This window comes from Prunus mume, linkage group LG3 (assembly GCF_029339155.1).
Source record: "Prunus mume cultivar Tortuosa linkage group LG3, ASM2933915v1, whole genome shotgun sequence".
NCBI lineage: Eukaryota > Viridiplantae > Streptophyta > Magnoliopsida > Rosales > Rosaceae > Prunus > Prunus mume.
This window is the reverse complement of record NC_142700.1, coordinates 6,483,479-6,508,627: the sequence shown is the minus strand read 5'-3', so window position 1 is coordinate 6,508,627 and position 25,149 is coordinate 6,483,479. Positions and strand designations below refer to the sequence as shown.

The 25,149-nt window shown below is 37.7% G+C and overlaps 5 pseudogenes across 1 annotated transcript; all 5 read left to right on the top strand.

Moving 5' to 3' along the window:
• Positions 1-204: 204 nt before the first annotated feature.
• On the top strand, positions 205-1,727 carry LOC148918570 (tetrahydroberberine oxidase pseudogene; annotated as a pseudogene).
• A 2,820-nt stretch (positions 1,728-4,547) lies between these two features.
• LOC103325372 (tetrahydroberberine oxidase pseudogene) lies at positions 4,548-5,798 on the top strand (annotated as a pseudogene).
• Positions 5,799-7,367: 1,569 nt separating this feature from the next.
• On the top strand, positions 7,368-9,098 carry LOC103325283 (tetrahydroberberine oxidase pseudogene; annotated as a pseudogene). Its single transcript, XR_016125040.1, has one exon. The product of XR_016125040.1 is annotated as a tetrahydroberberine oxidase pseudogene (transcript).
• An 11,105-nt stretch (positions 9,099-20,203) lies between these two features.
• On the top strand, positions 20,204-22,118 carry LOC103325282 (tetrahydroberberine oxidase pseudogene; annotated as a pseudogene).
• Positions 22,119-23,575: 1,457 nt separating this feature from the next.
• LOC103325371 (berberine bridge enzyme-like 26 pseudogene) lies at positions 23,576-25,116 on the top strand (annotated as a pseudogene).
• Positions 25,117-25,149: the final 33 nt, after the last annotated feature.

The following is a 25,149-nucleotide window of genomic DNA, read 5'->3' as shown; positions in this document are numbered from 1 at the left end:
GCTTTTATATACTAAAGCGCAATCCAACGAAACACTGTTTTTTAAGCACAGTGAAATGACGGAAATGCCCCTCATTTAACTGTTGAAATATGTTCTATTTTCTTTTCAGCACAGTAAATTGCCGAAAATGCCCTCCACTATACCTTTTCTGCTCTTCCCTTTTTGCCCCTTCTCCTTCAGTGTTTGTTCCTACCGAACGTGAGAATGCGGCACTTTATGGTAGGTGATGACAAACTGCTCATTGCGGCCATTGTAGAAGTGATGAGTTATTTGCTGATGTATCCAAGACAAAATCATGTCATATTCCAAATTTCATCCAAGAATTTTTTCACTTGAAGTTTCCACTTATACTTGGAAATTTTCAATGGCCAATGTCAGCAATGTTCTTTAATTTAGAGTACAAAGTTGGAACATCAACCAGATAATTACTAGGAACGTCAACCATATATAAACGACTGAGCCGGTACCATGTTATATGCAGAGGATATAATCATGGTGTTCTTCAACGTAAAACTATTTCCAGAAGTTCAAATTCAATTTCTGAAAGCTTACTTCAATGTCCTTCCACTCACCTAAATCATTCTAACTCAAGTAAGGAAATAATCTTAACCAGAAATAGTTCTGCTTATTCCTCAGTCTTGCAATCTTCCATACAGAACCTCAGATTCTTGAACAATTCAACGCCAAAACCCGAAGTTATCGTTACTCCTTTCCATGAATCTTATGTTCAAGCAGCAGTTATTTGCTCCAAGAAACATGGCATACAAATAAGATTCCGAAGTGGGGGCCATGACTACGAGGGCCTATCTTATGTATCATATGATCCTTTCATCATCATTGATCTCTTCAATCTTCAGACCATCCATATTGACATAGAGAATGAGAGTGCATGGGTTGCGTCAGGTGCTACACTTGGACAGTTGTGTTACAGCATTGTGCAAAAGGGTAAGGTACATGGATTTCCAGCAGGATCTTGTCCTACAGTGGGTGTGGGGGGACATATTAGCGGAGGTGGATTCGTTACTATATTCAGGAAATATGGTCTAGCAGCTGACAATGTTATTGATGCTAGGATTGTTGATGTCAATGGCAGACTTCTCAGCAGAAAATCCATGGGAGAAGAACTCTTCTGGGCTATCAGAGGAGGAGGAGGCTCAAGCTTTGCAGTGAGTCTGGCATGGAAACTTAGATTGGTTCCTGTTCCTCCATCTGTAACAGTTTGCAAAATTGAAAAGACCACACAAGAAGGTGCAACCAAACTTTTCTCTAAATGGCAAGTTATAGCAGATAAGCTCCATGAAGACCTTTTCTTACATTTGGTTGTGGAAGTTGCAAACGAAGCCAGTACAACTGATGGCAAAACTATTAAAGTGTCGTTCGATTCATTGTTTCTAGGACCCGTTGAGAAGCTTCTCCTTTTGACGCAAGATAAGTTCCCTGACTTAAGTTTAGACCGCACCAATTGCACTGAAATGAGTTGGATCCAGTCTGTGATGCACTTGCGGAGGAACCATGATGCTAATACAAGCTATGCACAAGCAAGCATTTAGGGTTTGAAGTATTTCAAGAGTAACTTTAGGAGACTTGTTCATGTTAAGACCTTAGTTGATCCTGGTAACTTCCTTAGAAATGAACAAAGCATCCCTGTTTTACCATCTGGGCAGAAATAGAGTGTAAATAATAAATAGTTGGGTTTGGCCCAATGTAGAAAATAATAATAAATAAGTCTGCAGCCTAAACCAATGTATTCAACACTTCTCCAAATGCTTAGACCATATTCCATCACTGTAGGAGCATAAAAGAATATATCAGTGCTATTTTCTATGTGCAGATGCAGAATAATGGAAATTGTTGGATTTTAGATGCTCTGATAGCACTGTTAGGTTGTGTCTGAAGGGGTTTAGAATAATAGTACAATAATTGAAATAACGTGATTTTATTAGATTGGAGGAGAATAGTACATGGCTTTGTGTACATAGGATTACAGGCTATTTAGGATTACAGGCTATTGGCCTTCTCGTGGTGTAGCTATTGGGAATTGTAGGCTATTGGCCCTTCACTTGTGTAGCTATTAACTACTTCATATCCTGCTTGATAAAACAAGCCTTTATATGGCTATTGGCTTCCATGTGGCCACCTTGATGACTTAGATTGGTGAGCTCTTAGCTCCACTTTGTTGCTAGATTGCTTGCAAAGTTATAGGCATTGTTGCCGACTTGTCTAAGTTCCACTGACTTGGCTTATTCTTCTTAGCCACAAGTTCTGCCACTACTCCTTAGATTATTGTTGAGGCCCAAAAAATCCACGGTTCGGCCCAAATAAATTTTCGGCCCAATGCAATACCTTATCAAGAAGAAACCCGATTTGGGCACGCGAAAGTTCGTCATATACGCTTTGCACACATGCCACGCCAAGCAAATAAGCAACATGCCACGCTACAAGCTTAAGTGGGCCCAAGCCACGTTAATGCAGGGCTTCTTGGCGGGTTGTGGTATGGATGGTTCTGAGTATTCACGAGACCCATTAATGGTCCAAGGAGTGGAAGTTTTGGGCTACTTGGGAGTACCAAAACTTAAGCCCATTCCTTGAGTCCAAATATATGGGCAAGCATGAGAGAAAATCCAATAGCCCATTACCTTAAGAAAAGGCTCAAACATCTTTAAAAAATGTCCAATAGCCATAGCCCATAAAAAATCCAACATCAGCCAAAGCTTCCAGTGATCGTGAAACTCACAAACCGCTGGAAACAAAACAGCCCAGCCCAGCATTTTATAAAATATCCAACGTCGTGCTCTGTTAAAACAAGTTCAAAGCCAAACCAGCAAAAGCAAGCAAACCCATGTGCTTGATTACCTTTTTGACCAAGCACCTTTACCCATTCTTTCCTCTTCAAGCTTTGGTGAGAAAACAAGAAGCAAAAGTGGGTGGCACCTCACCCACATGAAGAGTCCAGCTGCTTGAGGACCTTGGAACCCCAAAAAGCTGCGTGCATATGGGTTCAGGCTAGAGAAATTTCACCAAACTAGATAAATGGAAGAAAGTGAAGGAAAAGGGGAGAGGGTGGCTTGATAAAATTGAGTCTTCTAGCTCCTGTAAAAGGAGACACTTTCTTCCCAGCAAAACAACTCACAATGGACAGAACAGACAAGAACAAATTGAAGGCAAGCATCCACTCTGGAATTCTTCAATTTCATGCTTTGTTCCTCCATTCCTCTTCATCTCTCTCTCAAAACCCACATCCAGAGAGAGCAAGCATTATCTCTCATCTCTGTAACCCTTCAATTTCAAGTCTTGTTCTTCCATTGCTTCCATTTTTCTCCTCTGTCAAGCCACCCAGAAGCCTAACGAAGCTTTAGTCAAGCTGCTGGAAATCTGCTAAGGACACCCATGCTTCCATCTTCTTCCTCGCTTTCTATAAACACACATCTGGAGAGCAAGCTTTATCTCTCACCTCTGAAATCTCTGCAATTTCGAAACCCAAGCATTCTCCCTCTCTTTCATGCTAAACTCGCGAATACTTAGCTCCCATGCCACAAGCTCTCATGCCAAGCCCAAGAATTTATCTGTAAGCAACTGTTGGTTTTGTTGGTGAAGAAGACCAAGGTGTTTCCTAAGGCTCAGCTACCCTTTCGAAACACTCTTGGGGCCTGATCCTTGAACTCAGACTCAAGGGGCAATTTCACACATGTTTCTCTTTTCGGCAGCCTAAGCCCATTCGTCAAGCTGCTGGAATAAAAAGACCCCTACAATTATATACTAGAATAAACTCAATATCATTTCTAATAGGACTTGTCTAGGGCATGAGCTATCCTTCTGGGATATTTTTTTACCCCAAGCCGACATAGCCTCTTCTTCCACCAAGCTTTCTAAAATTGTGCAGATCCCTTTCAAATGCGTGCATTACTTTTTAACAAAAATAAAGCAATATTAGTTGTATTTCTCATTTCAACACACAGAAAACAAAATGATGACAGCTTCATGGAAGCAAGTGCATCACTACTGGATCATATTTCTTTTTTTGGGTACACGTTTATGGAAAGTCTTTAATTAGTATAGAACTTATTTTTTGGATCCTACCATTGAAAAGTCATCAATAGCTACAATGTTCTATCAACTCATAGTGCCTATATAAGTGAGCTCAGAGCTCATACAATTTCACATGCTCAGAGAAATGGGGATCTCACACGTAAAACTAGTTCCAGTTCTACTTTTCATCCTTCTCAATTCTGTTTGGTGCACAACTTCAAACTCAATTTCTGAAAGCTTTCTTCAATGCTTTTCCTCCCACATACATTCTAAGTCAACATGCAAAATTATTCTCACCAGAAAAAGTTCTTCTTATTCCTCAGTCTTGCACTCTTCCATACAGAATCTCAGATTCTTGAACACTTCAACACCACAACCAGAAGCTATCATTACTCCTTTTCGATACTCTCATGTTCAAGCAGCTGTAATTTGCTCCAAGAAAGAAGGCATACAAATAAGAACCCGAAGCGGGGGGGCATGACTATGAGGGCCTATCTTATGTATCCAAATCTCCTTTCATCATAATTGATCTTTTCAAACTTAGGTCCATTGATATTGACATAAAGAATGAGAGGGCTTGGGTCGAATCGGGTGTTACACTCGGAGAGTTGTATTACGCAATTGCACAGAAAAGTAAAGTCTATGGCTTTCCAGCAGGGATTTGTCCAACTATTGGTGTTGGGGGACATATTAGTGGAGGTGGCTTTGGTACCTTGTTCAGGAAATATGGTCTGGCAGCTGACAATGTCCGTGATGCTAAGATTGTCGATGTTAATGGCAGAGTTCTTGACAGAAAATCCATGGGAGAAGAACTCTTTTGGGCTATTAGAGGAGGGGGAGGTTCAAGCTTTGGAGTCATTCTGGCATGGAAACTTGAGTTGGTTCCTGTTCCTCCATCTGTAACAGTTTACACAGAATCAAAGACCATACAACAGGGTGCAACCAAACTTATTTCTAGATGGCAAGCTATAGCAGATAGGATTCCTGAAGGGAATTTCTTGCGTTTGGTTATACAAGTTGCAAATGGAGCTAGTAAAAATGGTGGAAAAACTATTCAAGTTATATTCAATTTCTTGTTTCTTGAGACAGTCGAGAAACTTCTACCTTGGATGAAAGAAAATTTCCCAGAGTTAAGTGTAGAACAGACCAAATTCGCTGAAATGAGTTGGATTGAGTCTGTTCTATCCATGGCTGACATCCAAAGAAACAAAACAGAAGTTCTGCTTCAGCGGACTCAACAGTCTAAGAGATTCTTCAAAGCAAAATCAGACTATGTGACAAAACCAATTTCAGAAGTTGGCTTGGAAGGTTTATGGCACATTATGCTTCAACTAGACACATCCCTGTTGATACTGTCACCTTTCGGGGGAAGAATGAGTGAGATTTCCGATTCAGAAACTCCTTTCCCACATAGAAAAGGGAACTTATATGAAATCCAGTATTATGTCAGTTGGGATGATGACAAAGAAACTGAGAAACATATTAGCTGGACAAGAAGGGTGTATGGCTACATGGCAGCATATGTTTCCAAGTCCCCAAGAGCTGCCTATTTGAACTACAGGGATCTGGACTTGGGGATGAATAAGGATGCTAACACAAGCTATGCACAAGCAAGCCTTTGGGGTTTGAGCTACTTCAAGAATAACTTTAGGAGACTTGCACAAGTGAAGACCTTAGTTGATCCTGGTAACTTCTTTAGGAATGAACAAAGCCTCCCTGTGTTACCATCTGGGGAAACAATAGAATGTCAACAAGTAGATGGGTTTGTGTAATAGAATAAACAACAAATAGATAGGTTCGGCTTCGGTTGCTCATTCCATTGTACCAACCAATAATAGAATCGTTTGTTGCCTTTCTCTTGCTGTGAAGACTGAAATCCATTTGCAAATCTATAGTATGATTTTACTTGAAAATAATTTAAAGATTTTAATTTCTGCTTTGATTGTCAAACTCTTTATTTATTTATTAGTAATGAAGTCCTCTTTGGTACAATGTCCCAAGATATTTCTATGTTATCAGAACAGAACAGGATATCTTTCTTTATGCATCAGCCTTTGACTCTGAGTTTTAGGATTGAGATGACTATATGCATTTCATATAGTCATAATTAAGCATTAAATTGGTGCTTACTAGCTATCCAAACAATAATACAACTTCATTTTTTCAACAAACAAATAATAATGCAACGAAAAGTATAATTGTATGAGGAGTTCTTTTACATAAATTGAAATGAATGACCAAATACTACAATTAAGAGAGTTTATTTTATGATGATGTGGATAATATGATCCATTGTGATTATTAAATCATTTGTTTCTCCAATTTTAAAATAAGTTTTTGACAAGACTCTAAATCGGTAGGGATTTGTCACACAGTCGGTGTGGGGGGACATATTAGAGGAGGTGGATTCAGGTGTCCATTGTGTATGGTCTCGCAACTGACAATGTCCTTGATGTTAAGATATAGTATTTGTTCTAGGTGCAGACTTTAGTATTTGTTCTAGGTGTGTATGTATATTGACTAGAAACGAGACATGAATGTGCAAGGCTTTAATAGTTGTACAAATTGTTAAAGTGTCATTCGATTCATTGTTTCTAGGACCGGTTGAGAAGCTTCTCCTTTTGATGCAAGACAAGCTCCCGGAATTAAGTTTAGACCGCAGCAATTGCAGTGAAATGAGTTGGATCCAGTCTGCGATGCACTTTGCTGGCTTCCCAATAAGCGAATCCCTGGAAGTTTTGCTGAAGAGGACTCAGCCATCTAGGAGCTTCTTCAAAGCAATATGTTTCTCAGTTTCCTTGTCATCCATCTAATATTTTTCTCAGTTTCCTTGTTGGTCAGTTTAGGAGACTTGTTCATATTAAGACCTTAGTTGATCCTGGTAACTTCTTTAGAAGAGGGTGTAAATAATAAAATAGTTGGGTTTGGCCCAATGTAGAAAACAACAATAAATAAGTCTGCATCCTCTACCAATGTGTTCAACACTTCTCCAGAAGCTTAGACCATATTCCATCACTGTAGTACCATCAAAGAATATATCAGTGCTATTTTCTATGTGCGGATGCAGAAAATAGAGAAATATTATTTAATTGGTGACAACTTCATAGATGATATGATTCACATTGCAAACATTATTTAGTTGTTTGCATAGCATCTTCAACATTTAGACAAGTGTTTATGAAGAAACTTGTTTCTTTTGTCAACGTTTTTGAAAAGTCTAAAAATACTGCACAATTTATTTTTTTTCAGTCTCTTGCGTATGCTTCTATCTTTTCAATTATTGAAAAATTATTTATGGCTATCCAATGGCTGCATTTTTCTTTCAACTCAAACTACTTATATAAGTGAGCTCAGAGCTCATACCATTCCACATGCACAGAAAAATGGAGATCTCTCACGTAAAACTAGTTCCAGTCCTAGTTTTCATCCTTCTCAATTCAGTTTGGTGCACAACTTCAAACTCAATTTCTGAAAGCTTTCTTCAATGTTTTTCCTCCCACATACATTCTAACTCAAGCAGCAAAATTATTCTCACCAAACACAGTTCTGCTTATTCCTCAGTCTTGCAATCTTCCATACAGAATCTCAGATTCTTGAACACTTCAACACCAAAACCAGAAGCTATCATTACTCCTTTTAAACACTCTCATGTTCAAGCAGCTGTAATTTGTTCCAAGAAAGAGGGCATACAAATAAGAATCCGAAGCGGGGGGCATGACTACGAGGGCCTATCTTATGTATCAACAACTCCTTTCATCATGATTGATCTTTTCGAACTTCGGTCCATTGATATTGACATAGAGAATGAGATCGCTTGGGTCGAGTCTGGTGCTACTCTCGGGGAGTTGTATTACGCAATTGCACAAAAGAGTAAAGTCTATGGCTTTCCAGCGGGGATTTGTCCAACCATTGGTGTGGGGGGACATATTAGTGGAGGTGGATGCCTAAAGTATTGTCGACGATTAAATGGCAGAGTTCTTGACAGAAAATCCATGGGAGAAGAACTCTTTTGGGCTATTAGAGGAGGGGGAGGCTCAAGCTTTGGAGTCATTCTAACATGGAAACTTAGGTTGGTTCCGGTTCCTCCATCTGTAACAGGTTACATGGAATCAAAGACCATAGAACAAGGTGCAACCAAACTTGTTTCTAAATGGCAAGCAATAGCAGATAGGATTCCTGAAAGGAATTTCCTGCGTTTGGTTTTACAAGTTGCAAATGGTACAAACGGTGGAAAAACTATTCAAGTTGTATTCAATTTCTTGTTTCTTGAGACTTACGAGGAACTTCTTCCTTGGATGAAAGAAAACTTCCCAGAGTTAAATTTAGACCAGACAGCATTCACTGAAATGAGTTGGATTGAGTCTGTTCTATTTTTGGCTAACTTCCCAATAAATGAAACAGAAGTTCTGCTTCAGCGGACTCAACAATCTAGGAGCTTCTTCAAAGGAAAATCCGACTATGTGACAGAACCAATTTCAGAAGCTTGCTTGGAAGGTTTATATCAGAGAATGCTTCAACTAGACACATCCATGTTGATACTGTCACCTTTTGGCGGAAGAATGAGTGAGATTTCCGAATCAGAAATTCCTTTCCCACATAGAAAAGGAAACTTATATGAAATCCAGTATTATGTCACTTGGGATGATGACAAAGAAACTGAGAAACATATTAGCTGGACAAGAATGGTGTATGGCTACATGGCAGCATATGTTTCCAAGTCCCCAAGAGCTGCCTATTTGAACTACAGGGATCTTGACTTGGGGACGGACAAGGATGCTAACACAAGCTATGCACAAGCAAGCATTTGGGGTTTGAGCTACTTCAAGAATAACTTCAGGAGACTTGCTCAAGTGAAGACCTTAGTTGATCCAGGTAACTTCTTTAGAAATGAACAAAGCATCCCTGTGTTACCATCTGGGGAAAAATAGAGCGCAACAACGACTAGATGTGTTTGTGTAATAGAATAAACAACAAATAGATAGGTTCGGCTTCATTTGCTCATTCCATTGTACCAACTACCTACCAACCAACGAATAATAGAACCTCATCTGTTGCCTTTCTCTTGCTGTGAAGATTGAAATCCATTCGCAAAACAGAAGTATAATTTTATTTCAAATGATTTAAATATTTTAATTCCTGCTTTGATTGTCAAACTGTATATTTAATGAAGTCTTCTTCTGTACAATCTCCCAGGAGATTTCTCTGCTCTGTTATCAGAACAGATAAGACAGAACCAAATTTCAGAAGCACCTTTCTGATATCTTACTTTTAACTAGAAACAGCCTATGACTCCTGAGTTGGAGGATTGAGATGCATATGATCATATAAGTCATAATTAAGCATTCATTTGCTGCTTACTAGCTGTCCAAACAATAATGCAACTTCATTGTTTTCACAGACAAATAATAATGCAACTTTTTAAATTTTTTTATGATAACTTCTTTAATAAGAATTGAAATGAATGACAAAAAACGACATTAAGATTATTAAATCATTTGTATCTCCAATTATAAAATAAGTTGTTGAGAAGAATCAAAATCGATAGAGTTTTGTTTTCATGCTCTTAGGTGTTCTCTAACGTATTCTTCAATAATTTTATTTTTTATTTTTTATGATATGCTTCAATATTTTAAATGACACTTGTTTCTTGTTTTATTCTAACTGACAAAAATAAGAGAAACATACTGAACCTTTGCTTTGTCTTCAGTGGGCACCTAATGCCCGTATTGGGATATTTAGTCATATACCCATTCTTAATACTATGATATAAATAAACTTTGCACCTTTAATTTTTATAAACAAACCTAAAAAATGAAACCTGACTCTATTAAATTTTATTTTGATTATTAAATTACTTTGATACCTTATTGAGTGTGTTGGGGTTGGGCTTATTTTAAGAAATTGATGATTTTGTAATTTAAAACAAGTTAAAAGCCTCTTTGTTATGTTGTAAATGGATTTTGGGTGTGTTTCTAAAGTCCATTTCATATAGGTTTTTTTTAATAATTTGGGCCCCTATATTAGGTATAATAGTGAATCTCCCACTTTTCATGGCTCTCATGTTCAAGGAGCTATAAATGATGAGAAACTTTAAAGCCTAGAGATGACGCTAAGAGCATCCACAGTGTGGGGAGTGTATGTTAAATATACACTCCAAGTCACCGGAATCGTCTTCAATGGGGAGATGTAAATGGATGTAAATATATATCACCACCATGGGGATGTAAAATAAAATGTATATTTACATCTATTTTTACATCTCTTGCACGTGGGACCCACCCGAGAAAAGAAAAGCAAAAGTGGAGAAAAGTCATCATAAAAGAGTGGGACCCACTGCTACAGTAATCGCTAGGAAAAAAATTCACATGTGGAGCAATTTTGGGGATTTTTGGATGAAATCATATATTCTCCGAATTTAAATATTTTTAGGTCTATTTGTTTGAAAAAATAAAATTAACCTAATACAAAAAAAATTAATTTGATAAAGTAAACACAAAATACAAATTTAGCACAAAAACGAATTAAGACAAACAAATCAATTATACATCTTTAGATTTACATAGTTTCTCATTAGGACAAAAAACGTATTTACACCTTCCGGAAGTGTAAAGGGGATGTAAAAGTGGCTTTACACTCTGTTAATGTATGGTTTTTACTATTTTCTTTTGGCTTCCCTTGACAACTTTGTAATAGGATGTGTAATGTAATTTATCAAGCTCAAGTCTAGATTAGGGAAAACTTTTATTGGTGCTCTTCTCTAATCTCTGCTCTATGGTGGCTCAAGCAATTTGACAAAGGTATTGAGCATTGCATATCATTACATTAAACAGTCTTCATAAAATGATGACTAGTCATCCGTTTCTCAGATGACTAGTCATCCTTGTTTCAAGCTGGATAACAAACTGTTTTGTCCTTTTATTCTTTCTCTCTCTCAGCTGCCAAGTGGGTTGTCTGACCTAAGGAATTCGTTGGACATTAAAAGCCATGAGATTTCTCATTTGGCCGTTGTCTCTTTTGGGGAGGAAGTTTTGGAAAGATTGGCTTGCGATCTTTCTCTTCTTCTTCCTCAAGAGAAAACCAAATATTTCATCTATGAGTTTTTCCAATTAATATCTTTTGAAAAACTGCTTTTGAAACCCGAAATCTGCATCTAGCTACTTAAATCATCTTTCATTTATATCTAGGTCAGATTCAAGATTGATTTCTTCAAGAGTATGGTTTCTTGAAGAAATTGGTCTTTCTCCTTTGAATCCAAATTGGTTTCGGTTTGTGTTGGAGCTTGCAAGCTAGTGTCATGGGATGAACGAGCTGGAGAAGGAGCTGCCATTGCCATGAAGAACTGAGCTTCAAGCTTTGCTAAGTTGGAGAAGAAGATTGCACAAAGGAGGTATAGCTCATCTTCCTAAATAGATCTAGGTTTTTCTTGAGCTTGCTTGTGTTCCTTTGTAAGAATCTTTTTCTACTTAGTGGATTGCCTGGTCGGTTGATGACTCATTTTCCCAATGGTGGGTTTCGGTAAGCAGTTTCTAGTTTCCAACTCTGTAAATTTTCTGGGTTTGTGTTCTTGATTGACTAGTCATCTGGGTTTGTGCAGATTGACTAGTCATTTTTTCTGCTGTTTGGTGTTTGCTTGATTCTGCTGTTTGGTCTTCACACACTTTCACCATAGTTGTTGCTAGCACATGGGATGCCTAGATTGACGGGTCCTTCTGAGTGCCTAGGTTGTCACTAGTAATTCTCTAGGCTTGCAGGTACATCTTGGTGTGCTCTGTGTATGTTATTGTTTGGTATAATTCATATATGACAGTTGACTAGTCATAAGAGTATTTGGTCAAGGTCTAGAGTGTGTGAAGTTTGCTGCGTTCTTGGTTGAATATCTTTTAAATTTACCCCTCGTCACCTAAGTACCATTTTCAATTGGTATCAGAGCACCAGCTCTTAATATAAATAGAGAGATCCTTTGGGTGCTAATTGGTATTAGGTTTGCAAACATAAAAATGGACCAAATTGCTCCTTGCATTCATGATGAGCTTGCCTTGTTTGTTCAGAAATATAGAAGGGTTGTCAAAGGTAAAACCAAAGTCACTAGGAATTGTCAAAATCTTCCTAGCTCGTCTACATGTGTGTCTCAAGACAATGTTTTTAATGAGATGAATTTTTTGGACTCTTATGGCTTTAGGGAGGACAAAAGTTTGAAGGGTCTTGTAAAGTGCTATCTATGTGGTGGTGTTGGTCACACTGATGTGGAATGTGCAAATAACCACATGATAGAGTCTAATGGGAGAGAAGAGTCAATTAGTGCACAATGGAGTGATAGTGATAGTGTTGATTCCAATAACTATATCACTTCATCTTTTGAAGAGACAAATAATTTTGCCCTTGTTGGTTCTGTTCATAACTCTAGCATTGCTAGAGTTCATGTAGTTAAGGAAGGAAAATCTGATTCAAAAAATGAATCTGTGTCTGGAGATGATAGGCAGGATGACCAGTCATACAGAAACAGGATGACCAGTTATACCTGGGTATGTGTGAAAAGTATGATGTCCTTTTTATTGAAACTTCCAAGCTTAAGGAAAGAAATTTCCTACTTGAAAGGAAGGTAAAGAACCTGGAAATTCTTAATTGCACTTTTAAAGAAGCAAATAATGAATTGAGTGAAAATATTGAGACCTTGAAGAGTGAAAAGGATTCATTGATTGTCATTAAAAATGACATTTCAAACCAATTGAATGTGCTCAAGGAAAACAACTTGGTTTTCCATGCCTCCAACAAGAATTTGTTGACTCAGATAAATGAGGCAAATGACATGGTGATCAAGCTTACCATAGGGGCTAAAAAGGTGGATAAAATGTTGAATATGGGTAAGGTTCATGGAGACAAAATTGCTTTTGGTTATGGTTGTTCTAGTTCATATGCCCCTCCTCATTTGACCACATTTGTCAAGGAGTCAAATACAAAGTTTGATGTTTTAGAGCCAACTAAGACTCAAAGATTCATTCCTACTTGTTACCATTGTGGTGTGAAAGGTCATATTCGACCTAGGTGTAATGCTCTAAGGAATGTGTCTAGAGCAACCGATGCAAATGGCTTTAAGAACCATATTTCATCTCTTAAAACATGTGAGCTTGCAAAATCTGTTATTTGTACAAGAGATAAACATTTTTCACTTGCAAAATTTGGTTTTCAACAACCAAAAAGGTTCATTCCTATATGCCATCATTGTGGCACATTAGGACACATTAGACCAAAGTGTTTTGAGCTTAGGAATTTTGAGCAAAAACCTTTTGTTCATTTCAAGAAAGTAAATGATGACTCACTTCAAACTCAAGTGAATGATCTTCTTTATAAAGTTGTCAAAATTCCTACAGTGTTCTCTTTGCCTCATGAAGTCTCAAAAGTAAAGCAAATTTGGATCAAGAAGGAAGACCATGTTCTTCCTCATGTTGGTGACTAGTTTCTTCATCTTATGTATCTAGACCATTCTCTTGTTTGTATGTGCTTCATGGAGTCTAGATACATTGTCATGCATTTGCACCTTGTTCTTTTGTTTGATTAGGATTCATTTGTTTTAATTTTTTTTTAAATATGGTCATTGCATGCATGTCTTTCAATCATCTCTCTCACAGTGCTTTGAATCTTGGGTGATCAACAAAATTTCATGTTCTTTTGAACTTGTTCACATTTATCTTGTTGATCTTGTCCAAACCTCTTTCCTTGTTGGCAAGGAATACATCCTAGCAATTGTAGATGACTTCTTTGGGTTTATTTGTGTCTTATTTTAGAGTCTTTGGTAGCACATGTTTTATCTTAAGAAATTGGGAACACCTTGCTAAGTTTGACTTTAAAAGTGACAACAGATTTTTTCTTGGGTATTCCACTTCAAGCCGAGCCTCTAGAGTATACAATTATAGGTCCGAAACCATCATGTCAATATTGATGACTTTGCTGCCTCTACTGAGATGGCATTAGATGAGGATGGTCTTTTATCTTCTATGCTTGAGGGAGAATCTTCAGGTTTGGATCTAATGGTTGACCTGTCAACCTTTAGCAAATCGGTTGACCAGTCAACTCTTGACAATTCTGTTCCAGTTGACCTGTCAACTTGTCATAATTATTCTCAGAATCCCAGCTCATCTGTCTTTGTTGAAAACTCTCTATAGAAGCATGATAGGAAGCCTTCTCTACTTGACTGCAAGAAGACCTGACATTTCCTATAGTGTAAGGGTTTTGTGCTAGGTTCCAAAGTGATCCCAAATAGTCTCATTTGTTTGCTGTCAAAAGAATCATAAAATATGTGAGTAGAACTTTTGAGTTTGGGTTGTGGTATACCTATGACACTTGTGTCAATCTTATTGGGTATAGTGATGCCGATTGGGCAGGTTGTAGTGATGATAGGAAAAGCACTTCCGGGGAGGTCTTTTATGTAGGCAACAACCTAGTTGCTTTGCATAGCAAAAAAAAACAGAACTCTATCTCCTTATCCACTACTGAAGCAGAGTATGTTGCAGCTGGGAGTTGTTGCACTCAACTCCTTTGGATGAGATAAATGTTGGAAGACTATGGTCTTGCTCAATCATGCTTTCTAATCTATTGTGACAACATGAGTGCCATAAATATTTCTAAAAATCCTGTTCAATGCTCTATGACTAAGCATATAGATATTAAGCACCATTTTATTAGAGATCTTGTGGAAGACAAAATTCTATCTTTGGAATTTGTTCCCTCTGAGAAACAGCTAGCAGATATACTTACCAAGGCCTTGGACTTTCAGAAACATGTCACACTTAGGTAGTCCATTGGCTTTTGCTCAATTGATTGATTAGCTTGTCTGTTCCTTATCTTCAGCACATTGCAGAACTGTTGACTAGTCATCTACTAGTCAAATATAAATTTTTGTTTACTTGGTGTGCAAATGTCAAAAACATCTGTTTCTTCTGATTTCTGATGGTGTGAAGTTTGAATCATTTTATGCTTTGCCTGATTTGTGCATAATTCCCCCCTTCTAGTTTGGAGCCATTAGATGACATTTTTTTTTGTGTTTTTACGTCCTATTGGTGAGACAAGTGTTGTGATACATTGTGGACAATCATTGTTATAATCTCCTATCTTATCTCACTCTCTTAGGCAATTTGTTAAAAAAAAAAGAATAAAAAAAAAAAAAAGGAAGTGTGACCAATGTAGTCACGACTCTAGGAAGGTATAAGGTGATATGATTGAAGAATCTAGAGCAAGAGCCGCAAAATTGGGCCACTCAAGCACTTAAGTCTGGGATGTGCAAATAACAAACATAATAAATGGCCAGATTGAGTAATGAAAATCAAATAGGTTGAATCTATGCTTTGAGTTTGTCTTGAAGGTTCATTATATACTTGTCTCTCCAAGAGTGATATTTCTTCATCTCTTGTGTTTTTCTTTTGGCTCTGAACCTCCTTTGTCCATCTTGCCTTATCTCTGAGCATGAAATCTAATTCATACTCTATCTATCAGAGTTAGTTGCAATTGTTTTGTTTGCACATGGGGTTATCCTCTCTCTTTCTTACTTACTGTGCTTGAAGACTTGGACTAGGCTATAATAGCTAATACATCATTGATCACTTGATATATTTGCTAGTTCATGTTTGTGGTTTTAAAACCAAAATCATGTCTTCTTCAGGGTCGATACTAAAATTGCTGCTTGTTATGTTATTGCTTGTGTTGACTAGTCAACATATGCTCATGCTGATTGTGGTTGACTAGTCATACAGTTCTGCTTGTTATGATATTGCCTTGGTTGACTAGTCAATTTATGCTCCCACTGATTATGATTGACTAGTCATCTGCTTAATAGGTTTCTTGTGCCTTTTGGTGAAATTAATTTTCACTCTCTAAGAAAGACCATTGGTTATGAAACAAAGCACAAAGGTGCTCCTTGTCTCATTTATACCTTATGTTCGAACATTGGTATTGTGTTTATGTATGATCGTGTTTGGATGATGCCACTTTGGTCTATGACCAGTCATCTTAATAAGTTGTGTTCCAACGTTCAATGATTTAGCCTAACATAATTCTTGAAATCCTTACGAGTTTGCTGTGCTATATGAGTTTTGGATTATTGGCTAATTTATTTTGTTGGGGGAGTTTCTTTGAGATGCATGTGTTTTGGCAACATTCTTGCTGATTCTTTTTATCATTTTCATACATCAATGTTGCCTTTCTAAGCCTTATCTTGATTGATTTGCTCTCTTTTATTCTTGGTTGTGTCTATGAGGTTGTTGGTCTTTTGATGCCACCTTAAATTTGGACATGCGTGACTAGTCCGTTTCACTAGTCCACTCTCTTCTTCTTGTGCTTTTTGGAAGCTATGTTGTGTTTTTGGACAACCTAGAGACTTATGTCTTGTGTTCTTTCTCGCATGTCCTCAATCTTGAGCAAAAATTTAGGGTTCATCTTGCTTGGTGCTTTCTTCAAATTGACAATGATTGATGCCTTAAATTTTGAAACCTTAGTACTTTGTCTTGATTTTGTACTATGGTGTGTAAAGAAAAATTCATTGGTTGTCCCTTGTTTTGATAAATATGTTGCTGAAACTCTATCTTTTTAAGGGAGTTTCTTTATGTGTAATGTGTACACATTGAAATTAAATTCAGCCACTTGATTTTAATTGCTTTAGGTATGATTCCTTGCAACTTATGCTCCATTTCTTATTCTCTTTAGCTTTGATGCACTTTTGTGTTTATTGGCTATTTATGGAAAGTTAAGCAATGAGTACGTCAAAGGTTAATTCCTTTATGCTATATGATACTCAGGGGGAGTATGTTTTCTAAATGGGGTGTTTTTGCTTTAGGGGGAGTTTCTATTTGTGTAGTGGTTTTAATCTTGTACCCTCCGCAGGTCGGTAGGGGAGTTATTTTGTAATCACATTGTGATTAGTCTGTGCATTTTGATAGGGGAGTTGTTCTGTCCTGTTTTGAACAACTAGTATTTGACTAGTCATAAATCTATGTTCTGTACTGTTTTAAACAACTGTTATTTGACTAGTCATCAATCTAAGTTATTTGCTGTTAACCTTGTTCATATATGCCTATCACTCTGTGGTTACTTTTGTATGTTGTTTCTATCTCTCTGCCTTTTTGCACTTTCCTTATCAACAAGGGGGAGAACACTCTCAACCCCACATTGCACATTGTTTTAAAATTTCTGTGATAATATGCTTGTTTTTGTGCCGGGAAGATTGGTTGTTCTTGCAGGTATCTTCATTTCATCATCTCCTTAGTCTCGGTTTTGGGTTGAGTGTTCTTAGAGAGTGTGTTGTCAAGGAAAGCCAAAAAGGGGGAGATTGTTAATGTATGGTTTTTACTATTTTCTTTTGGCTTCCCTTGACAACTTTGTAATAGGATGTGTAATGTAATTTATCAAGCTCAAGTCTAGATTAGGGAAAACTTTTATTGGTGCTCTTCTCTAATCTCTGCTCTATGGTGGCTCAAGCAATTTGACAAAGGTATTGAGCATTGCATATCATTACATTAAACAGTCTTCATAAAATGATGACTAGTCATCCGTTTCTCAGATGACTAGTCATCCTTGTTTCCAATGGATAACAAACTGTTTTGTCCTTTTATTCTTTCTCTCTCTCAGCTGCCAAGTGGGTTGTCCGACCTAAGGAATTCGTTGGACATTAAAAGCCATGAGATTTCTCATTTGGCTGTTGTCTCTTTTGGGGAGGAAGTTTTGGAAAGATTGGCTTGCGATCTTTCTCTTCTTCTTCCTCAAGAGAAAACCAAATATTTCATCTATGAGTTTTTCCAATTAATATCTTTTTGAAAAACTGCTTTTGAAACCCGAAATCTGCATCTAGCTACTTAAATCATCTTTCATTTATATCTAGGTCAGATTCAAGATTGATTTCTTCAAGAGTATGGTTTCTTGAAGAAATTGGTCTTTCTCCTTTGAATCCAAATTGGTTTCGGTTTGTGTTGGAGCTTGCAAGCTAGTGTCATGGGATGAACGAGCTGGAGAAGGAGCTGCCATTGCCATGAAGAACTGAGCTTCAAGCTTTGCTAAGTTGGAGAAGAAGATTGCACAAAGGAGGTATAGCTCATCTTCCTAAATAGATCTAGGTTTTTCTTGAGCTTGCTTGTGTTCCTTTGTAAGAATCTTTTTCTACTTAGTGGATTGCCTGGTCGGTTGATGACTCCCAGTTTTTCCCAATGGTGGGTTTCTGGGTAAACAGTTTCTGGTTTCCAACTCTGTAAATTTTCTGGGTTTGTGTTCTTGACAGTTGACTAGTCATCAGGTTTGTGCAGATTGACTAGTCATTTTTTCTGCTGTTTGGTGTTTGCTTGATTCTGCTGTTTGGTCTTCACACACTTTCACCATAGTTGTTGCTAGCACATGGGATGCCTAGATTGACGGGTCCTTCTGAGTGCCTAGGTTGTCACTAGTAATTCTCTAGGCTTGCAGGTACATCTTGGTGTGCTCTGTGTATGTTATTGTTTGGTATAATTCATATATGACAGTTGACTAGTCATAAGAGTATTTGGTCAAGGTCTAGAGTGTGTGAAGTTTGCTGCGTTCTTGGTTGAATATCTTTTAAATTTACCCCTCGTCACCTAAGTACCAATTTCACACTCCCGAAAATACACCCCTCCACTGTGGATGCTCTAAGTGAGAGAGTACAGGATGGGATGGATGGTCAAGCGATGATGCCAAGCGGAGAGTGCAGTTGCAAGGGTGGGGGCAGTGGATGAGAGAGGAGAGGGAAAGTGAGTAATTAAAGACCATATTTAGAGGGCACCCTAAAAGAGTAACAAACTAGTACGTAAGTCATAGATTTGATAAAAGTCAGGAGTAAAGACAAAGAAAACTAAATTATCACGAGTAAAACGGGCAACAGAGAGAAGATTAGTACGAAGAGAGGGAAGACAAAAGATATTTTGAAGAAAAAATTGTGAGAACATAAAGGAAGAGGAAGAGAGCCAATATGATAGATATAGAGAAAATCTCCATTACCAAGAAATACAGAATTATTACCTTGATATGGCTGTTGATTTTGAAGATTAGAAGGACTTCTAGTCATGTGATGATTGGCACCTGTATTAGGGTACCAAGTGGAGTCAGGTGGCTGCATGAATTGAGCCTTAGCAAAGGAAGGAAAGGATTTTGGGCCATTGTAACGATAGAGAAATGTTGGAGTAGTATTATGATTTGTATTGCAGGTGGTGCACCAAGCAAGTCCCAAGACACCAGAAGCTGAGTTGGGCCAGGCAGAGTGTTTGCTAGAAGCGGCAGATTAGGCCCAAGGGGGCTGAAAGGAAGGCCAGTTGTTTTGAGATCCAGAACTAATAAACAGCCCAATGTAGAACATAATAATAAATAAGTCTGCAGCCTAAACCAATGTATTCAACACTTCTCCAAAAGCTTAGACCATATTCCATCACTGTAGGAGCATAACAGAATATATCAGTGCTATTTTCTATGTGCAGATGCAGAATAATGGAAATTGTTGGATTTTAGATGCTCTGATAGCACTGTTAGGTTGTGTCTGAAGGGGTTTAAGATAATAGTACAATAATCGAAATAACGTGATTCTATTAGATTGGAGGAGAATAGTACATGGCTTTCTGTACATAGGATTACAGGCTACTGCCCTTCTCGTGGTGTAGCTATTGGGAATTGTAGGCTATTGGCCCTTCGCTGATGTAGCTATTAACAACTTCATATCATGCTTGATAAAACAAGGCTTTTGGCCTTTATATGGCTATTGGCTTCCATGTGGCCACCTTGATGACTTAGATTGGTGAGCTCTTAACTCCACTTTGCTAGATTGCTTGCAAAGTTATAGGCATTGTTGCCGATTTGTCTAAGTTCCACTGAATCGGCTTATTCTTCTTAGCCACAAGTTCTGCCACTACTCCTTAGTTTATATTCTACAATAAACTCAAAATCATTTCTAATAGGACTTGTCTAGGGCATGAGCTATCCTTCTGGGATATTTTTTTACCCCAAGCCGACATAGCCTCTTCTTCCACCAAGCTTTCTAAAATTGTGCAGATCCCTTTCAAATGCGTGCATTACTTTTTAACAAAAATAAAGCAATATTAGTTGTATTTCTCATTTCAACACACAGAAAACAAAATGATGACAGCTTCATGGAAGCAAGTGCATCACTACTGGATCATATTTCTTTTTTTGGGTACACGTTTATGGATAGTCTTTAATTAGTATAGAACTTATTTTTTGGATCCTACCATTGAAAAGTCATCAATAGCTACAATGTTCTATCAACTCATGGTGCCTATATAAGTGAGCTCAGAGCTCATACAATTTCACATGCTCAGAGAAATGGAGATCTCACACGTAAAACTAGTTCCAGTTCTACTTTTCATCCTTCTCAACTCTGTTTGGTGCACAACTTCAAACTCAATTTCTGAAAGCTTTCTTCAATGCTTTTCCTCCCACATACATTCTAAGTCAACAAGCAAAATTATTCTCACCAGAAAAAGTTCTTCTTATTCCTCAGTCTTGCACTCTTCCATACAGAATCTCAGATTCTTGAACACTTCAACACCACAACCAGAAGCTATCATTACTCCTTTTCGATACTCTCATGTTCAAGCAGCTGTAATTTGCTCCAAGAAAGAAGGCATACAAATAAGAACCCGAAGCGGGGGGCATGACTATGAGGGCCTATCTTATGTATCCAAATCTCCTTTCATCATCATTGATCTTTTCAAACTTCGGTCCATTGATATTGACATAAAGAATGAGAGGGCTTGGGTCGAATCGGGTGTTACACTCGGAGAGTTGTATTACGCAATTGCACAGAAAAGTAAAGTCTATGGCTTTCCAGCAGGGATTTGTCCAACTATTGGTGTTGGGGGACATATTAGTGGAGGTGGCTTTGGTACCTTGTTCAGGAAATATGGTCTGGCAGCTGACAATGTCCGTGATGCTAAGATTGTCGACGTTAATGGCAGAGTTCTTGACAGAAAATCCATGGGAGAAGAACTCTTTTGGGCTATTAGAGGAGGGGGAGGTTCAAGCTTTGGAGTCATTCTGGCATGGAAACTTGAGTTGGTTCCTGTTCCTCCATCTGTAACAGTTTACACAGAATCAAAGACCATACAACAGGGTGCAACCAAACTTATTTCTAGATGGCAAGCTATAGCAGATAGGATTCCTGAAGGGAATTTCTTGCGTTTGGTTATACAAGTTGCAAATGGAGCTAGTAAAAATGGTGGAAAAACTATTCAAGTTATATTCAATTTCTTGTTTCTTGAGACAGTCGAGAAACTTCTACCTTGGATGAAAGAAAATTTCCCAGAGTTAAGTGTAGAACAGACCAAATTCGCTGAAATGAGTTGGATTGAGTCTGTTCTATCCATGGCTGACATCCAAAGAAACAAAACAGAAGTTCTGCTTCAGCGGACTCAACAGTCTAAGAGATTCTTCAAAGCAAAATCAGACTATGTGACAAAACCAATTTCAGAAGTTGGCTTGGAAGGTTTATGGCACATTATGCTTCAACTAGACACATCCCTGTTGATACTGTCACCTTTCGGGGGAAGAATGAGTGAGATTTCCGATTCAGAAACTCCTTTCCCACATAGAAAAGGGAACTTATATGAAATCCAGTATTATGTCAGTTGGGATGATGACAAAGAAACTGAGAAACATATTAGCTGGACAAGAAGGGTGTATGGCTACATGGCAGCATATGTTTCCAAGTCCCCAAGAGCTGCCTATTTGAACTACAGGGATCTGGACTTGGGGATGAATAAGGATGCTAACACAAGCTATGCACAAGCAAGCCTTTGGGGTTTGAGCTACTTCAAGAATAACTTTAGGAGACTTGCACAAGTGAAGACCTTAGTTGATCCTGGTAACTTCTTTAGGAATGAACAAAGCATCCCTGTGTTACCATCTGGGGAAAAATAGAATGTCAACAACAAGTAGATGGGTTTGTGTAATAGAATAAACAACAAATAGATAGGTTCGGCTTCGGTTGCTCATTCCATTGTACCAACCAATAATAGAATCGTTTGTTGCCTTTCTCTTGCTGTGAAGACTGAAATCCATTTGCAAATCTATAGTATGATTTTACTTGAAAATAATTTAAAGATTTTAATTTCTGCTTTGATTGTCAAACTCTTTATTTATTTATTAGTAATGAAGTCCTCTTTGGTACAATGTCCCAAGATATTTCTATGTTATCAGAACAGAACAGGATATCTTTCTTTATGCATCAGCCTTTGACTCTGAGTTTTAGGATTGAGATGACTATATGCATTTTATATAGTCATAATTAAGCATTAAGTTGGTGCTTACTAGCTATCCAAACAATAATGCAACTTCATTTTTTCAACAAACAAATAGTTGTACAAATTGACTAGAAACTGACCAACAAGGATTGAGATGACTTTAGTATTTGTTCTAGGTGTGTATGTATATTGACTAGAAACGAGACATGAATGTGCAAGGCTTTAATAGTTGTACAAATTGTTAAAGTGTCATTCGATTCATTGTTTCTAGGACCGGTTGAGAAGCTTCTCCTTTTGATGCAAGACAAGCTCCCGGAATTAAGTTTAGACCGCAGCAATTGCAGTGAAATGAGTTGGATCCAGTCTGCGATGCACTTTGCTGGCTTCCCAATAAGCGAATCCCTGGAAGTTTTGCTGAAGAGGACTCAGCCATCTAGGAGCTTCTTCAAAGCATTATGTTTCTCAGTTTCCTTGTCATCCATCTAATATTTTTCTCAGTTTCCTTGTTGGTCAGTTTAGGAGACTTGTTCATATTAAGACCTTAGTTGATCCTGGTAACTTCTTTAGAAATGAACAAAGCATCCCTGTGTTACGATCTGGGGAAAAATAGAATGCCAACAACAACTAGATGTGTTTGTGTATTAGAATAAACAACAAATAGATAGGTTCAGATTCAGTTGCTCATTCCATTGTACCTACCAACGAATAATAGAACCTCGTTTGTTGCCTTTCTCTTGCTGTGAAGATTGAAATCGATTCGCAAAACAGAAGTATAATGTTATTTCAAATGATTTAAAATTTTAATTCCTGCTTTGATTGTCAAATTGTTTATTTAATGAAGTCTTCTTCAGTACAATCTCCCAGGAGATTTCTCTGTTATCAGAACAGAGAAAATAGAACCAAATTTCAGAAGTACCTTTCTGATATCTTTCTTTTAACTAGTAACAGCCTATGACTCCTGAGTTGGAGGATTGAGATGCATATGATCTATAAGTCATAATTAAGCATTCATTTCCTGTTTATTAGCTGTCCAAACAATAATGCAACTTCATTGTTTTCACAGACAAATAATAATGCAACTTTTTTAAAAAAAATTTATGATAACTTCTTTAATATGAATTGAAATGAATGACAAAAAACGACAATTAAGAGGGTTTGTTTTGTGATGATGTGGATAATATGATCCACATTGCGATTATTAAAACATTTGTGTCTCAAATTATAAAATAAGTTTTTGAGAAGACTCTAAATCGGTAGAGTTTTGTTTTCATGCTCTTACGTATGTTTCAATATTTAAAAAGGCCACTTGTTTCTTCTATAATAACTGACAGAAGTAAGAGACACATACAGAACCTTTGCTTTGTCTTCAATATGCACACCTAATGCCTGCAATAATCTTTCAAGTGAGCTAAGAGCTCATGCATTTCATACAGAGGAAATGAAAATGGTGACCTTACACATGAGACTACTTCCTCTACTTTTCATCGTTTTCAACTCAGTTTGGTCCACAACTTCAAATTCAGCTACACAAAGCTTTCTTCACTGTTTTACCTCCCACTCCCACGTACAGAATTTCAACTCAAGCAGCAAAATCATCATTACCAAAAACAGTTCTGCTTAATCCTCAGTCTTGGAATCTTCCATACGGAATCTCAGATTCTTAAACCCTTCAACACCAAAACCAGAAGCTATCATTACTCCTCTTCATGGCGCTCATGTTCAAGCAGCTATAATCTGCTCCAAGAAAGAGGGCATACTTATAAGAATCCGAAGGGGGGGCCATGACTATGAGGGCTTATCTTATGTATCTGAAACTCCTTTCATCATCATTGATCTTTTCAAGCTTCGATCCATCGATATTGACATTGAGAATGAGAGTTCTTGGGTCGAGTCAGGTGCTACTATCGGAGAGTTTTATTACGCAATTGCAAAAAAGAGTAAAGTCTATGGATTTCCAGGAGGGATTTGTCACACAGTTGGTGTTGGGGGACATATTAGCGGAGGTGGATTTGATACGTTGTTCAGGAATTATGGTCTGGCAGCTGACAATGTCCTTGATGCTAAGATTGTCGACGTTAATGGGAGAGTTCTTGACAGAAAATCCATGTGAGAAGACCTCTTTTGGGCTATTAGAGGAGGGGGAGGCTCAAGCTTTGGAGTCATTCTGGCATGGAAACTTCGGTTGGTTCCTGTTCCTCCATCTGTAACAGTTTACAGAGAATCAAAGACCACAGAACAAGGGGCAACCAAATTTGTATCTAAATGGCAAGTTGTAGCAGATAGAATTCCTGAAGAGCACTTCCTGCGTTTACTTGTACAAGTGGCAAATGGAGCTGGTAAAAATGATGGACAAACTATTACAGTTATATTCGATTTCTTGTTTCTTGAGACATTTGAGAAACTTCTCCCTTGGATGCAAGACAATTCCCAGACTTATGCTTAGAGCAGACCAAATTCACGGAAATGAGTTGGATTGAGTCTGTTCTATACTTTGAAGGCCTCCCAAGTAACGAAGTAGACGTCTTGCTTCAGCGGACTCAACCATCTAAGAGATTCTTCAAAGCAAAATCAGATTATGTGACAGAACCAATTTCAGAAGCTGGCTTGGAAGAATAGAATGTCAAGAACAACTAGATTGGTTTGTGTAACAGAATAAACAATAAGTAGTCTAATTTGAAGATTTAATTTCTACTTTGATTAAACTAGTTTCTTTTGTATTTAAGGTTGCTTTGGTACAATCTCCCCAGACATTTCACTACTATGAAAACATAGAAAATGGAACCAAATGTCAGAAGCACCTTTCTGTTCACTTTGTTAGTGTTGCAATTTAGAAGCGAGTGATGAATGTGTTTTGTGAGTGTGATGCTCCGAATACCGTTGTTGG